Source organism: Loxodonta africana, chromosome 3 (genome assembly GCF_030014295.1).
Source record: "Loxodonta africana isolate mLoxAfr1 chromosome 3, mLoxAfr1.hap2, whole genome shotgun sequence".
Classification (NCBI taxonomy): Eukaryota; Metazoa; Chordata; class Mammalia; order Proboscidea; family Elephantidae; genus Loxodonta; species Loxodonta africana.
Genome location: NC_087344.1, coordinates 78,061,907 through 78,079,447, shown reverse-complemented (window position 1 = coordinate 78,079,447; position 17,541 = coordinate 78,061,907). Strand labels below are relative to the sequence as shown.

The window sequence follows — 17,541 nt, the reverse complement described above, 5'->3', positions numbered from 1 at the left end:
TATGTTCTGCAGTACGTCAATCTTAAAAGCAAAACTTTTCTAAGTAACTTAAAACTTAAGCTAGATATTATATGAAATGTGTTTTATTTAAGGAAAAAGGAGACATAGGAGAAGCCTACAGAAGAAAAAAAACAATATATGACTAACCAAGAATTGATGGTTTCATTTACAAAACTGCTAAAGAGCTTTGGTATTCACCGAGTAGATAAAAAGTTGTGATAAAGAGAAGACAAAACTGTTTGTCAAGAGAAGAGTAAAAGGGAAATAATTTATCTTTTGTCTTTCAAAATACCTTGGCCAATTTAGGAGCCCTGGCGGTGTAGTGGTTAAGAGCTCGGCAGCTAACCAAAAGGTCAGCAGTTTGAATCCACCAGCTGCTCCTTGGAAAGCCTACAGGGTAGTTCTACTCTGTCCTATAGGGTCACTATGAGTCATAAGCGACTTGATGGCAATGGGTAAAGCCAACTTAAACATATGTTAATGAGTTGGGATGACTAATCCTTGTCTTTAACCATAAGCCACAAGATAGGGAGGGTGGGGCAGGATCGGTCCTCCTTGAGCCCAGCCTCTGAGGCCATGCAGCTCCAGGGATGCTTTTGAGGAACCCTTCTGTCTTAGTTATGTAGTGCTGCTATAACAGAAATACCACAAGTGGATGGCTTTAACAAAGAGAAATTTGTTCTCTCACAGTCTAGAAGGTCAGAAGTCCAAATTCAAGGCATCGGCTCCAGGAGAAGGCTATCTCTATTGGCTCTGGGGGAAGGTCCTTTTCACCAATCTTCCCCTGGGTCTAGGAGTGTCTCAATGCAGGGACCCCAAATCCAAAGGACATGCTTCTCTCCAGCTTTTCTTTCTTAGTGGTATGAGGTCCCTCTCCTCTCTGCTCGATTCTTTTATATCTCAAAAGAGATTGACTGAAGATACAACCTAATCCTGTAAATTGGGTCCTGCCTTACTAACATAACTGCCACTATTCCTGCCTCACTGACATCATAGAGGTTAGCATTTACAACACATAGCATAATCACATCAGATCACAAAATGGTGACCAACTACCCAATACTGGGAATCATGTTTTAGCCAAGTTGACACACATTTTGGGGGGACACGATTCAATCTATAACACCTCCCAACTAGATAAGGACCTTTTAAGACAAAAGAAAATAAGAAAAATGCTGTTTTAAAATAGTTATCAGAAATTGGGTGGATCCTCTTCATAAAAGAACTGTAAACAAGTTCTATTATAGAGGAATTTTAAGGAGCCAAAAGATAGAAATCACAATTAAACACATTTAAAATGGCCTGAGGAAATTTTTTCTACCCTTATCCAGAGACAAGTTTATATCCATATCAATGAATTGGTCAGGCTGAGCAGAGACTTTGTGATTTACAAAACCAGTTGATAAAATCTTAAAAGGCTAAGGTTGGATTGGGGAAAATATGGGAAATGGTAAAAGTTTGAATAAAATCAAACTTTATTTCAACAGTAATTGTGTTTATGGTGTATATATAGGTTTAAAATAATTTCCAAGATCTTTAGGATATTAAATTGAGTTAACAGGTATTCATTATAATTTAAAGTTTACATACTTTTGTTTGTTGTGCGACGGAGAAAGGAGACATATATGTATGTATATATGCATACCCCATAAGGTTTCCAAGGACCAGCTGCTGGATTTGAACTGTCAACCTTTTGGTTATCAGCCATAGCTCTTAACCACTGTGCCACCAGGACTCCATCTATCTATCTGTCTGTCTGTCTATCTATCTATCTTCTGTTCAGTTCTTTTACTTCATTATTCCTTTTGCTTTAGCTATTCGATGTTCAAGAGCAACTTTTGGAGTCTCTTCTGACATCCTCTTTGGTGTTTTCTTTCTTTCCTGTCTTTTTTATGACCTTTTGCTTTCTTCATGTATTGTGTCACTGATGTCATTTCACAGCCCATCTGGTCTTTGGTCATTAGTTTTCAATGCATCAAATCTATTATTGAGATAGTCTCTAAATTCAGGTGGGATGCACTCAAGGTCATACTTTGGCTCTTGTGAACTTGTTCTAATTTTCTTCAGCTTCAACTTGAACTTGCATGTGAGCAACTGATGGTCTGTTCCACAGTCAGCCCCTGGCCTTGTTCTGACTGACGATATTGAAATTTCCATCGTCTTTTTCCATACATGTAGTTGATTTGATTCCTGTGAATTTCATTTGGCAAGGTACACATGTATAGTCACTATTTATGTTGCTGAAAAAAGGTATTTGCAATGAAGAAGTTGCTGGTCTTACAAAATTCTATCATGTAATCTCCAGCATTGTTTCTGTCACCAAGGCCATATTTTCCAACTACTTATCCTTCTTTGTTTCCAACTTTTGCATTCCAATCACCAGTAATTATCAATGCATCCTCATTGCATGTTTGGTCAATTTCATATTATAAGTTAATCATGTCCATATCAAGTCTGTCATCTGAAGATAAGTTTTGCTTTATTGATTCACTGAAAATGCTTAACGAAAATATTTCAACAAAAATAGAGTATATCAAACTTATGAAGAGGACTATAATATTTTGTACATGGATAATATTTCCAGCATTGCATGGAACCAAAATTAACAACATACGACTGAGTAAACTTAAGAAATTACTACAAGGTTTATATGATAGTATTGCTGATGTTTGATGTTCTATTTTCTAGATGTAGGAAACCACTTTTTATTTTCTTTCCCTTTTTGATGTAAGGATCAGCCATTTCAATAACTAATAATGCTACATTGACTACAGTATATCCCATGAGTGTTTCTCTCAAGTTAAAGAAGACTTTCATGACCAAAACTTGGAATCTCAAAATCCATATTAAAAAGAGTCAAACTTTGAATTCATTCATCACAGTTAAAAGGGGCCAAGACACGTCTATGGACTAGTCAACACTCTGGAGAACTAAAAATCACTTTAAAACACCCAAGTGGACGGAAGAATATGACATCTGAGGTAGACAACTGGTCCAGATCACAGAACAAAACTAAAAATCTTGAAGAATTTTGTGGACTTTACTTCATAATTGTAGCTATTCTTATGTTACTAATTGTGCTTACTAATTGTGCTTATGTGGCATGACATATTTGTCTAATACTTTTAAGAACATATGAGTTAGGCTATGGCATCCCCCTGGATCATTGGCCCAGCCTCGGGAACCATGTTTTAATCTGCCTGTAATCAGAACAGAGACTGCCTAGGATGCTTCTGATCCCAATTGCCAGAATGATTTCCTAGTCTCTTACCTGAAACCCCCTAGGTTTTGGACGAATGCTCATTTAGCTGAGAGAACTAATTGGCAGAGTATACTTGGAAGACTCTCTTATGTTAACCTCTGGCAGCCTGAATGGGACTTGTCCTTTCTTTGAGCATTTGTTCCTACTTATGATATACTACAATTAGAAAAGTCTATAAGCAATCTATCTGCCAAAATGGCAGCTCAAAAAAAATGTTTAGAGTCCCTCGTTAAGGTAGTCTTTGATAAGAGAATCGGTCTGGACTTTTTATTAGCCCAACAAGGAAAGGTTTGTGGTATTGCCAGTACCTTTTGCTGCTCATGAATTAATACCTCTGGGGAATTAGCTTTCTTTTTTGCTGGTTACCTAATGGTATTTGTTTTTAGCTGTGCTCTATGTTACAAACTGGACTGATTATTTTAATTGCTGTTGTAATCGTTATAAAACCAAAACCAAACCCACTGCCATCGAGTCGATTCTGACTCATAGCAACCCTATAGGGCAGAGTAGAACTGCCCCATAGAGTTTCCAAGGAGCGCCTGGTGCATTTGAACTGCTGACCTTTGGTTAGCAGCCGTAGCACTTAACCACTACGCCACCAGGGATCCCTGTAGTCATTATAGGTCTCATCAAGTGCATTCAAAAATCATGCATTTAGAAGAAACCAAATTTATAGAAGAAACTGAGTAACTGATTTCACACCTTGAGTTTGCATTTTTGATTGCCAAGTTGTCCCTCCAAATTCAGTCCTATTTGCAGCACTGACCCTAACAAAAGTCAACTCCCCTGAAGATAAGGCCTATCAATATGGCAAAGTGAAGAAGAAAATTAGCCCTACGACCTTAAGATCTGGTACTCTCGATACTTAGGCCTGTGACATGCCCAAGAAGTCCTTGCAGAAGGAAAGTAACTCTGTTGTTGGTGTTTAGTGTCTCCTAGGAGAGGCTTGAACGACAGGGGGGAATGTGCTAGGAAACCTCTAAAACTGAGGCACTTGGCATAATAAAATGGCTGACGTAAGGTCAGAATCAAAACTCCATTTCATTACAAGCTCCTGCCTCTGCATTCCTGAGAATGTAACCTTAGCTTCTTCCCATTCATATGCATATGGCCTTGGGCCTCTGACTGGATGAGACCAGAAGACTCTGGCCCCCTATCAATCATCTTGTTTAACTAGTCTGGCTCTTTCCCCAAGCCACACTTAAGTAAATAATGGTAGGGATCAGGAATGTGGTTTAGCAGCTTTTAATAAGTAAGTGAGGGGGTCAGGAATGTGATTGTTGGAGAAAAGTTTACTCAAGATGTTCCAGGAAGAAGACAGTTAAAAATAAAGTTGCTGATGACAGTGCTAACCTTGTGACCTCGTGACCATCATGCACTCCCCTTCCCCATCTTTACTATAAAAGCACATTTCTCCCTCCAAGCTTTGGAATGCTTGGTAGATTCCTCTCTGCCCTGTGTTTCCCCAATTCACGAATTGTATTACCCTCAATAAATCTCTTTGCTTTTACTTCAACAGAAGTGAGAGTTCTTACTCTTAGATAATTAGTGTCTTAGTCATCTAGTGCAGCTATAACAGAAATACTGCAAGTGGATGGTTTTAACAAGAGAAATTTATTCTCTCACAGCCTAGTAGACTAGAAGTCTGAATTCAGGGCATCAGCTCCAGAGGAAGGCTTTCTTTCTCTGTTGGCTCTGGAGGAAAGTCCTTATCATCAATCTTCCTCTGGTCAAGGAGTTTCTCAGCACAGGAACCTCAGGTCCAAAGGATGTGCTCTACTCCCGGGATTGCTTTCTTGGTGGTATTAGGTCCCCATGTCTCTCAGCTCACTTCTATATCTCAAAACATATTGGCTTAAGACACAATCTAATAGATTCAGTCCTGCCTCATTAACATAACTGCTACTAATCCTATCTCATTAACATCATAGAGATAGGACTTACAATACGTAGGAAAATCACGTCAGATGACAAACTGTGGACGATCACACAATACTGGGAATCGTGGCCTAGCCAAATTGATACACATATTTTGGGGGGACACAATTCAATCCATGACAATTAGCTTCAATTTTAGAATTAACCTGTAGATTAGGTTTAATTATAAAATATAACTGAATGTAAATATTATAAAACTTGATAATGTAAAAGTAATAATATGTAACTATTAAAAATTTGGAGGTGGACAGGGACAGGGAGGTGGAAAGAAGGGAATGTACACAAATTTCTTCATTGTTCATAGCAGGAAGTTAATAGATACTGTCCAAAGTTTACAGACCAGGAAATGACAATATAAGTATATTATCTGAAGGTGTTAGAGGAACTTCCAGAATAACCAAAAATATATGTGATGGTTAAGATCGTGCGTCAACTTGGCTGAGCCATGCTTCTCAGTGTTTATATGTGATCACCCCCGTGATGGGATCTGCTGTGAGCAGCCAGTCACTTGAAAGGGAGTTTCCTTGGATGTGTGGCCTGCATCTGGATATAAGTGAACATTCTGGCTATTGCCTGCTCTGGATCCTGCAGCTGGCTCCTGTTCATCTGACCTCCAGTTCTTGAGACTTGAGCTAGTGGCTCACTTGCTGATCTTGGGATTCATGGGTCTTCACAGCCTGTGAGCAAGAGTCCTGCTTTCCGACCTGCTGATCTTGGGTTCGCTAGCCCCTGTGGCTGTGTGAATCAGAAGCCTCTACCCTGATCCATGGACTTGGGATGTTCCAGCCTCTACAATCATGTGAGCCATTTCCTTGATATAAATCTCTTTCTATATATATATATTTATAGGCTTTACTGGTTTTGCTTCTCTAGAGAACCCAGCCTAAGACAATATATAACTATCAAAAATTGTGAGGTACAGTGGAAGTTGGGGAGAGGATAAATGGGAAAAAAAAAAATCCCTCAACTTTCATAGCAGAAAGTCAGTATCTGACTTTGTTACCTTGTGCTGTTGTAACAGAAATACCACAAGTGGGTGGTTTTACAGAACAGAAATTTACTGTATCGTAGTTCTGGGATTAAAAGTCCAAATCAGGGTCTCAGCAGTGTAAATTCTTGCCTTGTAGATAGTCCTGGTTGTATCTTGGTTCCTTGGCTTGTGAGTTATCCTCAGATGGTACCTGTCTTCCCCCATGTGTGTGTATGTCTGCCTAATCTGCTCTTCTTATAACTTGGAAGTGATTAGATTTAGAACCTACCCTACCCAACATGATCTAATGAATATAAGAAAGAAAATCCAATTTTCAGACAGGATTACATCCACAGGTATTAGGGTTAGGATTCCAACACATATATTGGGAGCACAATTTAATCCATAACACCAGTGTCGTAACCAAGTAAGGATGGTTTTGAATTGTGAGGCCTGAAAGACATCAGATTTTGAGGAAATTGACAATTTTAGAAGAAACTGACTTCATGACCTACCATACCAGTACCATATCTCATCAGCACTTGCTGTCATCCAAGCATATCTGTCCTGTGATTCCAGACATAGATGTATCATGACTGTGGGAAAGCTCATTCATTTACTCAACAAATGTTTGTTCATTTACATAAATAAATCTGAAGTATCCTTTAATTCATATCCTCAGCCTCATCTCCCACTACTGTGCTCTACATGCTGGACCCTCTAACCACACTGAGCTACCCACCTTCCCCCAACATCTTCTTGTCTTTGCCGACATAATCTCCTTTTCTGCCTGGTTAAATCCCATTCATCCTTCACAGCCCAGTGTACATCTCTCTAAAGCCTACCCTAGTGAGCCCTCCCTCCCCACACTAGCAGCCAGCCCTTCCCAACCTGTACTTAGGACCTGTTTCTATCGTGGCATCTACCTCACCTTTTCAGCTGTCTTCGTTTCTCTGTCCTTCAAGGATTTATATTTTTCAAGTGAAAAGTCCATACCTTTTTTTTTTAATTGATAGTACAGCTGTTGTTTTTGTTAGTTGCCATCAAATCAATTCCAACTCATGGCAACCATATGTATGCAGGGTAGAATTGCTCCATAGGATTTTCAAGGCTGCGACCTTTCAGAAGCAGATTGGCAGGACTGTCTTCTGAGGTGCCTTTTGCTGTGTTCGAACCTCCAGCCTTTCAGCTGGTAGTTGAGTGTTTAACTGTGCCACCCAGGGACTCCTGAGGTTGAACAGATAAAATAATTTGCAAAAATCATAAGTGTATAACTCAAATTTTTTTTACATATGTAAGCCCATGTAATATACATGTAACTAGATAAAGAGTTAGAACATTTATATCACCCTAGACAGTTCCTTCATACCCTTTCCCAGACAATACCACCTACTGCACCGAAGGTAACCACTGTCCTCATTTCTAACACCATAAAATTGGTTTTGTATGTTCTTAAACTTCAATTAAATTCAATTATATAGTACGTAGTCTACTGCGTCTCGATTCCTTTGCCTGTTATACCTGTGAGATTCATCCATAGTGTTGTCTACAGCAGCACTTTGTTTTTTTTTTTATTACTGTGTAATAATCCTTTTATTAATATACCATGATTTATGTATCCATTCCATTTGTTGTCGGCATTTGGGTTGTGTAATGGATTGAATTGTTTCTCCCAAAAATATGTGTTGTAAATCCTAACCATGAGTCAAAATCCACTAAAAGACAACTGATAACAGCAACTACCTGTGGATGTAATCCCATTTGCAAATAGGGGTTTTTTGTTATGTTAATGATAGTCTCAGTGTAAGGTATGTTTTAAACCTAATCCTTTTTGAGATATGAAAAGAGCAGCTTAGGCACAGAACCAAGAAAGCTCAAATGGAATGCTGCGAAGAATGATAAAGAAATTGAGAAGAGGGTTTTCCCCCAGAGTGGACAGAGAGAGCCTTCCCCTTAGTGCCTGTGCCCTGATTCGGACTTCTAGACTCCTAAACTGTGAGAAAATAAATTTCTGTTCTTTAAAGCCACCCACTTGTGGTATTTTATTATACTAGCACTAACATAAAGAAAACAAAAGTCCTCACAACTGGACCAATAAGCAACGTCATGATAAATGGAGAAAAGATCAAAGTTGCCAAGAATTTTGTTTTAATTGGATTCACAATCAATACCCGTGGAAACAGCAGTCAACAAATCAAAAAAATGCATTGCATTGGGCAAATCTGCTGCAAAAGACCTCTTTAAAGTATTGAAAAGCAAAGACATCATTTTAAGGATTAAAGTGAGCCTGGCCCAAGCCATGGTCTTTTCAGTCACCTCGTATGCATGCAAAAGCTAGACAATGAATAAGGAAGACCGAAGAAGAATTGATGCCTTTGACTTATGGTGTTGGTGAAGAATATTGAATATACCACGGACTGCCAAGGAAACAAACAAATCCATCTTGGAAGAAGTGCAGCCAGAATGCTCCTTAGAAGCAAGGATGGCAAGACTACATCTCACATACTTTGGACATGTTATCAGGAGGGATCAATCCCTGGAGAAGGACATCATGCTTGGTAAAGCGGAGGGTCTGCGAAAAAGAGGAAGACCCTCAAAGAGACAGACTGACATAGTGGCTGCAACAATGAGCTCAAGCATGGCAAAGATTGTGAGGATGGTGCAGAACTGGGCAGTGTCTTGTTCTGTTGTGTGTAGGGTTGCTATGAGTTGGAACCAACTCGACGGCACCTAACAACAACAGGAATTCTATATACATTCTGGATGAGAGTCCTTTGTCAAGTATGTATCGCAAATATCCTCTCCCAGTCTGTGGTTTGCCCTTTTATTCTATTACTGATGTTTTTCAATGAACAGAAGTTTTTTATATTAATGAAACCCAATTTATAAATCCTTTCCTTTACAATTAGCGCTTTTCGTGAACTGTTAAAGATATCTTTGAGAATCCCAAATTCATGAAGATATTTTCTTGTGTTTTCTTCTAGGATCTCTATTGTTTAATCTTTCTTATTTAGGTCTATCATCTATCTCAGATGAATGTTTTGTGCATAATGTAAGGTAGTTGTCAAGGTTCATTGTTTTACATATTTTTTCTATAATTGCTTTAGCACCATTTATTGAAAAGGCTATCATTTCCCCCACTGAATTGCAGTAGCACCTTTGTTATGAATTGTTGTTGTTAGCTACCATTGAGTCTATTCCTACTCCTGGCAACCCCATGTGTTACAGAGTAGACCTGCTCCATAGGGTTTTCTTGGCAGTAATCTTAATGGAAGTAGGTTGCCAGGCCTATCTTCCACAGTACCACTGGGTAAGTTAGAAAAACCAACGTTTAGGTTAGCATCAAATGCAAACTGTTTTGCACCACCTAGGGACTTTGTTGTAAATCAGGTCATAGATTTGGGGTTGGCTTCCTTACTCTCTTCTATTTCCGTTGTTACTTTTGTCTCCTATGTTGACACCACGTTATCTTACTAGTAAGACCATAACTTTTATAATAAGATTTGTAATTTATGTCTTTTTTCATATTACTGGCCTGACACAGAGAGGGCTCAGCTAATGCTTGTAGACTGAGTGAATAAATGAAGAAATGAGTTGCAGAGTGATCATTATAACTGCTGTATCAGTGCTAGAACAGTTGAATCTATCTTGCCATGTGAGCAAGAATGTGGAGACCACAGGTAGTCCTCACTTATAGGTAGGTGCCTTGTATTCCATGGTCACCTATGAGAAACAAAATGCCATCAGAGGAAGAGCTAGAGACTTGCTGGTCCCTGAACAAAATGTGAAATGCAGGTCTTTCTTAGGCAGCATTGGTGAGAGGCTAGCAGAATGGTCAGACCAACCTGACCCTGCAAACCTGTCACTTTAGGGTTTGTTCTTCCTTAAGCTCGTTCACCCACAAACACTCCCTGTGCCATTTAAGATAAATAGGTCAAGTTATGTTCATAGGTGCTTGCTGAGTTCTCATGAGTGTCCAGAAGGCTCTTTTAATCCTTACTGGAATAAGGTGGGTATAAATAAATGATGAGATAGGTAGGTGGATAGATAACTAGATATATAACAATAGATAATTTAGCAAATTAATTAACTACAGTCATTTGGACTTTACCAAATCCTTGTTGAGGCAAGGCTTCAGTCCCTGATCTCAGTTCATTTTTAGTCTCAATGAGAGCAAGACTTAAACACTGTAGATCCTTTTTCAGGTGAAAAGAAAAAACTCTTAATAAAGCGAGCCCACACGTTGGGAAGAAAAACTGATATTTGGTAACTCCAGGTATTAGTGTTAGAAGAACTGTAGTTCAGATCTAAGCCAATCCTGTCTGCAACGCTGACATGGCCCCAGCTACCTCCAGGGTCGCCACTGAGGGGTCACCACTGAGGGGTCACCAGATGGCTCAGGTTCAGGTTCTGGCTCTGCCACTAATTATATATATGATTTTGTGCCTCAATTTCCTTGCCTGTAAGATGGAGATAGTAACAGTACCCACCTGATAGGGTTACTGTGAACAATAAATGAGCTGATTTGTGTAAGGCACTAAGAATAATCCTGACACAGAGTAAGAGTGCAGCCATTCAGTCTAGATGCAAGACATTGGCTTAGACCATCTTTGCCTGAGTTATCACAGCCACGAAGCACCAGAGGTAAGTCTGGGCTTCTGCACATCTGGTGGAGTGGAGTTCTCTCTTGGTCTTGACTATGCAATATGTTCCTGCTTCCCATGGGGAGGTCACCAGAGACTTCATCCTCTCTAGTGATAGCAATTCTGCCTTGGTCCTTGGACTCTGTAGCAGGAAGACAAGCACTAGGAAGGTATAACTCACCAGGATTGCCTAGGTTTCTCTTTGCTATGAATAGAATTTGCTTTTTGCCCAGTGCTCAGAAATTCTAGGCCCTGTCTGGGTCTCAGGCTGGGAGGGAAGAGGAGAAGGAAAAGTAGGAACACAGAGACCACAATCATCCAAGGGAAATGATTTGACAGCCTCCCAGACAATGAATAATCCACCACTCATTGTTGGTAGAAAAACATTTATCGAGAAACTCAGCCTGCATTAATAGGGTCCTGCAGAGTGAATTGTCTATGGGGAAGAGACTTTGATATAAGTGGAAGTGGCTATAGTTAACCAGAGGAGATTTCCTGGAGGAGCTTGGGTACCAGAGAGGCAGGCAGAATCCATCTGGGTGATACTGACCAAGGTCAGGGCCCTTAGGGGTTTCCCAGGCATTGGCCTTCACTTGGGGTTCATATCCGGCGTCTCCCCTTTCTTGTATGATCTGAAGCAATTAGCTTCACCTCTTTGAACCTTGGTCCCCTCATCTGCAAGAAGGGGATATTGTGAGGATCAACATGTTAACGTTTAGCATAGTTCTGACACATAGTAGGTGCTCAGTTAGGTATTTTTTAAATGTTGGGTCCTATGCCAGTCATTGGGAATACAAAGATGAATAAGGCCCAGTCCCTGCCCAGTCTAGGGGGAGACAAGTTCACAGAGAAAATGCAAATGAACTAGCTAAGCTACAGGCCTGACCCAAGGGCAGACAACCTGGGATTCTCAGGCAAGCAGTGCTGTTTGACCTATTGGATAAGTTGTAAACACCTTCCTCCCCACACAAAAGATCCCTCAGACCCCAGACCCTAAATTGTGCCTGTTTCCTGTGAATGACTGCAGATCAGAGGGTGTGAGAGGCTGGTCTCCCTGCCAAAACCTGGTCCAGCCCAGCAGCATGCCACTGCCCACCCTGAGGGGATGGGGTCCGCCTTCTGCTTTGAGGGTCAGTTTCTGACCCCAGGTCTATTAGATCTGTCTGGCATAATTGAGACTTCATGATCTGGGGCTTTTTCCCATCATTCTAAGGCACAGGGGGGAGTGTGTTGAAACTCATACCAGTGATCAGACCCCACCCCAGTGCAGCTCTGCCTGGACACTTGGGGGCCCCAAAGCTCTGGCCGGGGCTGAAACAGCAAACTTAACATTCCTTGTGGCCACCTTCGAGCCTCCTACACTTGGCATAGTCCCTTTCTTCCAAATCTAACCATCCAGATTTTCCCCGTTCTTCAGGGCCCGGCTCAAACATACGTTCTTACTAAGAGCCTTCCCTGACTCCTCTGTGGAATTAGCCTCCAGACTCTTTCCTCAGCCTGTCTCCCGTCAGGGGAGCCCCTGGCACCTGGAACTGGCTCAGTTCCCCCGTGAAGGTCAGCCCTGACAGCAGCCTACAGAGAACTTCCTGTATTCCCAATGGAGATGACCTCCCAAGGCCTCAGAGGCCCTAGGACATTAGCCCCAAACGGGAGCCTGGATGAACTTAGGGAAAGAGAAGACGGAATGTAGAGAACCAGTCTGGGGTGGGGGTGGGGGTGACAACAGGGAGGGGCCACACAGCTGGTGTCCCAAGCAAAACTATTCTGAGAGGCATCCGTTGGAGCCAGTATCCAAGGCCCCTGCTATGCCATATGTTAACCATGTAGTTGCTGGACTATGGAAATGTCTAGGGGGACCCATACAAAGACGGTGGATGCTGGGGAGAGGCCTTGGGAAAATGTCTGTATACCAACTGGTATGGAAGCATTTTCATATTTTAACCACCCATTGGGCCACAGCAGTGCATGAGCAGCTGCGGATCAATGCTGTCCCCAGCCCTGGGATAAGACATAGAAGGGTCGAGAATAAGGGGTGCAGGGTGGAGAAGGATGATGTGAAGTGGACTATGAGGGATGGGTAGGATATTGCAGGTGGGGAAAGCCAGGAAAGGAGAGCAGCCCATGTGAAAGGAAAACCAAAAACCAAACCCACTGCTGTCGAGTCAATTCCAACTCATAATGACCGTATAGGACAGAGTAGAACTGATCCATAGGGTTTCTAAGGCTGTAATCTTTATAGAAGCAGATTGCCACATCTTTCTCCCGCGGAGTGGTCATTCAGTTTGAACTGCTGATCTTTTGGTTAGCAACTGAGTGCTTAACCACTATGGTGCCAAGACTCCTTTGCAGAAGGATAGCAGTATGTAAAGGCAGAGTTCAATAGCACGTTCGCCAGAGTCGATGCAGAGTGTTAAGTGCAGGGTGGCGAGAGAGGAGACTGGGTTCGGTGGGACCCAGTTATGACAGGACTGAAATGCCGTTGGTTGAATTTCTCTGCAATGGGGAGCTAGGAAAAGGACCCCAGTATCAGTATTATCCCAAATTCCCCATGTAAATCTGACATAAGCTTTTCTATAGCCTGGCATTTGGAAAGACTGACTAAAATCCTCTAACTCCCTACTGGACTCAGGGCTTCATTTGCCTTGTGGAATTATTTCCCATTTTAAGATCAGTATTGCAGCCAGCCTGGGAGAAATAGGAGGCTTGGCCAACATTTTCAGTCTGCCATGCTTCCACCTACTCTTAGAGCCCTAAATCCAGACATTTTAGAACTGGGATGGAAGTGGCCATAGAAATTATTTAGCCCAACTTCTTCATCTTAACGGAAGGGAAAATTGAGGCTCAGAGAGAAGGGACTTGCCTAGAGTCACGCAACCAAGCTACATTCTGGGGCTTCCTGCTGCAGGTCACTGGGTCCCACAGCAGCCAAGGCAACTCCAGGCCTCTCCTCTGCCCTTGCTGGAGGGAACCACAGGCTGAGAGAAAGGTGAAGACGCCAGGGGACAGCCGACTTCTGGAGGAGACACAGGTACTCAGCTTTCTTGATCTCATCAGGTGCCCTGCTTACCACCCTGCTCGCTGCAGCCTGGACCTGTCTGCCCTGTGGAGGGTGAAGCTCGGCTCCCAGAGAGATTGAGTCAGGGTCAGGTAGTGCCTCCCATTTAGAGGAAATGGCCCCAAACAGAATCAGAAGACTCAGGTATTTTCTTCAATTTGCCTGAAGACTTCCTTGCTAGCTCTCTGTGGGCAGCTCGTGCCTCTTCTCTGGGATGTTTCCTCCCAGAATCTAATGAGATCATAGGTATGAACATACCATGAATTCAAGGACAGAATTGGTGCCGTTGTGACTAATCCATTCTGCAGCAACTAAGGCCCCACTTCAGGGCCCTGTCATCAGGATAGTGATGCTGTGCCTTGGGCCTCACTGACTGGTCATTATATCATAGGGGCCTAGTGACCAAGAGGTACACTGGAGGCTCCAGAAATCTCCAGCCTCAGAAGAAGAGCCGTCTAGTATGGATTCCATGGAGGCAAGGGCATGGACCCACTGACCTGGGAAACCTTGTACCATCATTGTGAGGCTCTTAATCTATGACTGCCTTCAGTTGCAGCTTGAGCCCTAAGTTGCTATGAAGTATTCAATCTTAAGAGTGTCCCATAAGGTCAGATCTATCAGACTTGTCACCACCCGGTCTCTTGCCTTTGTTCCTGTTCCACCAATGGGGCCATTTGGTTACTGTGGGTGGCTCAAGACCAATGCTCCCCTTGTCCGCGGGAACTTAGAAAGCCTATGCCAAGAGATGGTGGTCCAGCATCAAGCTGGCTTCCTTGGAGGCCCTGCGTTGACCTCTAGAATCAACTCTGCTCTCACTTATCTGGCACCGGCTGTGTGCCAAGTACTTCACGTACATGATTGCTTCATTCAAGCCCCATGACAATCTGTCAGCCTAATAGCAGCAGAGTCAGGATCAGAACCCAAGCCAGGGCTCTTCCCACAAGGCCATGGCAGCCCCACAGGCAGAAATACTTGCCCTAATAATAATAATGGCTGTTATTTCTTGAACACTTACTACATGCCAGGCACTATGAATTGACTTGATTTCATCCACCCTTGGCACTTTTATTTTCCCCGTTTTATAAATGAGGAGATTGGGGCTTAGAATTCCCAGTGAGAGGTGGAAGAGTTTCAAACGCAGTCTGCCTGAGTCAGAAACTGCCTTTGGAGTCACCATGCTGTGTGCAGTGAGAGTGGATGTAGTGACTGAACACTTGCCTCACATCTTGTCATTTTGGCCTAAACCCCTATCTGTACTGGCACCTTCCCTGTGTCCCACCTTTCCCAGGCCTGGGCTTCTGGCAAGCTCTCTTCAACCTCTTAGGGCCCAACATGACACACTATTCCCCTGTGAGAATTAGCGTACGTGTCCAACTGCTCCAAAAGGGACCAAAGAATTGTGATTTAACGAGATAGATGGTTTATTTCTGTCCTGAATAAAAAATCCACCCTGGTAGGCAGTCCAGGGGGTAGGTGGCTTTCTTCACATGGTCATCCAGTCTTCTTGTCCTTTCATCTGTTAGGTTGTTCTCGTCTATGTGTTCCTTTCTCTGTATGTTCCTTTATGAGAAAATGAGAAAGCTTTTTGTGTTTTTGGCTATAGCCTAGAAGTTCCATACAGCACATTGGCCAGCTGCAAAGGAAGCTGGAAAATATAGTTTCCAATTGGATGGTGATAGATAGATAGATAGATAGATAGATAGATAGATAGATAGATAGATAGATAGATAGATAGATAGATAGATAGATAGACAGACAGACAGACAGATAGCTGCCATCAAGCTGACTCTGACTCATAGCAACCCTATGTACAATACAATGAAATGTTGCCTAGTGCTGAGTCATCCTCACAATTGCTAGCATGTCTGAGTCCATCATTGCAGCTATTGTGCCAACCTGTTTCACTGAGGGTCTCCTTTGTCCTCACTGGCCCTCTGCTTTACCAAACATCATGTCCTCCTCCAGCAATTAATCCCTCTTGATGATGCGTCCAAAGAAAGCAAGTCAGGCAATGTACTGTTGATATCCATAAGGTTTTCATTGGTTAATTTTCAGAAGTAGATTGCCATGCCTTTCTTCCCAGTCTATATTAGTGTGGAAGCTCCACCAAAACCTGTCCACCATGAACAACCCTGCTAGAACTTGAAATACCAGTGGCATAGCTTCTAGCATCATAGCACCATGTAAGCCACCACAGTACAACAAACTGACAGTTGAGAGGTGGTGGGTAGCCGTAGACCCACCTAAAGCTCAGGGAGGCTTTAGTCACTAAAAGTAGAAAAGGAAACAGACAATGGGAGGAATATTCAGTCTCCACCACATTCTACATTCCCAGCCAGAGCCTCTGACCCCACCCTCGACCTCGGACACTCTATCCAGACTTCCGCCTGTGGCTCTCTGGCCACCACTTCCTGATTGGCCCCCCAGACCTCGTCCTCACGTCCTTGGTTGTTCCACCACCTGAGCCCACAATCCCTTTTACTTTTCTTTGCAGGTGAAAAATTCTCCATCTCACACACACAAGCAGTATCATTTACAGTGATTCGTAGAAAGGGCACTGGTATTGTTGTAGAGTCATTAAATGAGAATACTTACTGCTAGCTTCTTGTCCAGCCTATGCCCTTCTCCTCTGGAGTCCCAGCAATTGAAGGCTTGCTGTGGCATTTTGAGATCAGTATATTTTATTATTTTCAATAAAATTTTGACCAGATTTAAGTATATTGGGGTGTGGGGAGGCGGGTGGTGTGTGTAATTAAATTACAAGCAAAGAAGAGCTTTACTAAGCCCCACAAGTCTGGGATCTGCACTGACCATCAAGCCCCTGCCCCTACCTTGCCTCAGCCTTGTCTAACTTGGCTGATTGCCCAAACTCCTCAGTTTAGAGCCCAAGTCAGATTCAAGCTGGCCTCCTGCCAAGACTGGTGGAATTGTCTGCCTGATAAATTCTTTCCTCATATCCTTCTAGTAAAGCCCCTGGGGTGTCCACTTTGGGACACAGCCAGCTGTCCCAAGACTTGTTGGATACAAAAGGGGCTTTCCTGTTTGGCTTCAGAGCTTCAGACCGCCTGGCCTCAGCCCTGATGGCTTCTTCATCACTCCCTACTGTGGCTCCAGCCTCAGCAAGCCCTGATCTCTTCCCTGTCAGGCTGTTCTAACAACTAAACCTATGGTAACTTCCATGGAAATGGGAGCTGAGCTGTCAGACATGTTAGCCAACTGCCTGTTGAAGTTCAAGTTCTCCCTGTGGTTCTAAGCTGGCTTCTAAGCCAGGGCTTTCTGGCAGCTGTGGCCTCAGTGGCAGAAAACCTGGACCCCACATCAGGGAAACCTTCCGTCTCTGACCCCATTTCTCTGGTGACTTTTGCAGGTACCCTCACCAATTCCCTGGAGAAAACGCTTTCTCTGTCACTTGAGTTTATATCAAAATTTCACACATACAGACTTCCGGCCAACATGGCGCCATAGACAAAATTTCACACACGCTCAGAACCAGCAAAAGTAGAAGTGGGCCATTTTTTTAGTGTCACTTGGTCACAATGATTAGAATGAGTCCTTCTAAAAGAGCCAAAGAGTTAAGTAAACGGTTAAGTAAACAGTTAAGTAAGAATTCGAGGGACTTCCTGGGTCTTGTAGGTTCGCGCCTATGTCTGCACTCAGTGGACGCCTACAGTCT

At 42.7% G+C, this 17,541-nt stretch overlaps 1 pseudogene; it reads left to right on the top strand.

Moving 5' to 3' along the window:
* The window catches only part of LOC111752067 (tigger transposable element-derived protein 1-like), a 557,455-nt pseudogene that overhangs the window by 537,746 nt on the left and 2,168 nt on the right, over nucleotides 1–17,541 (top strand).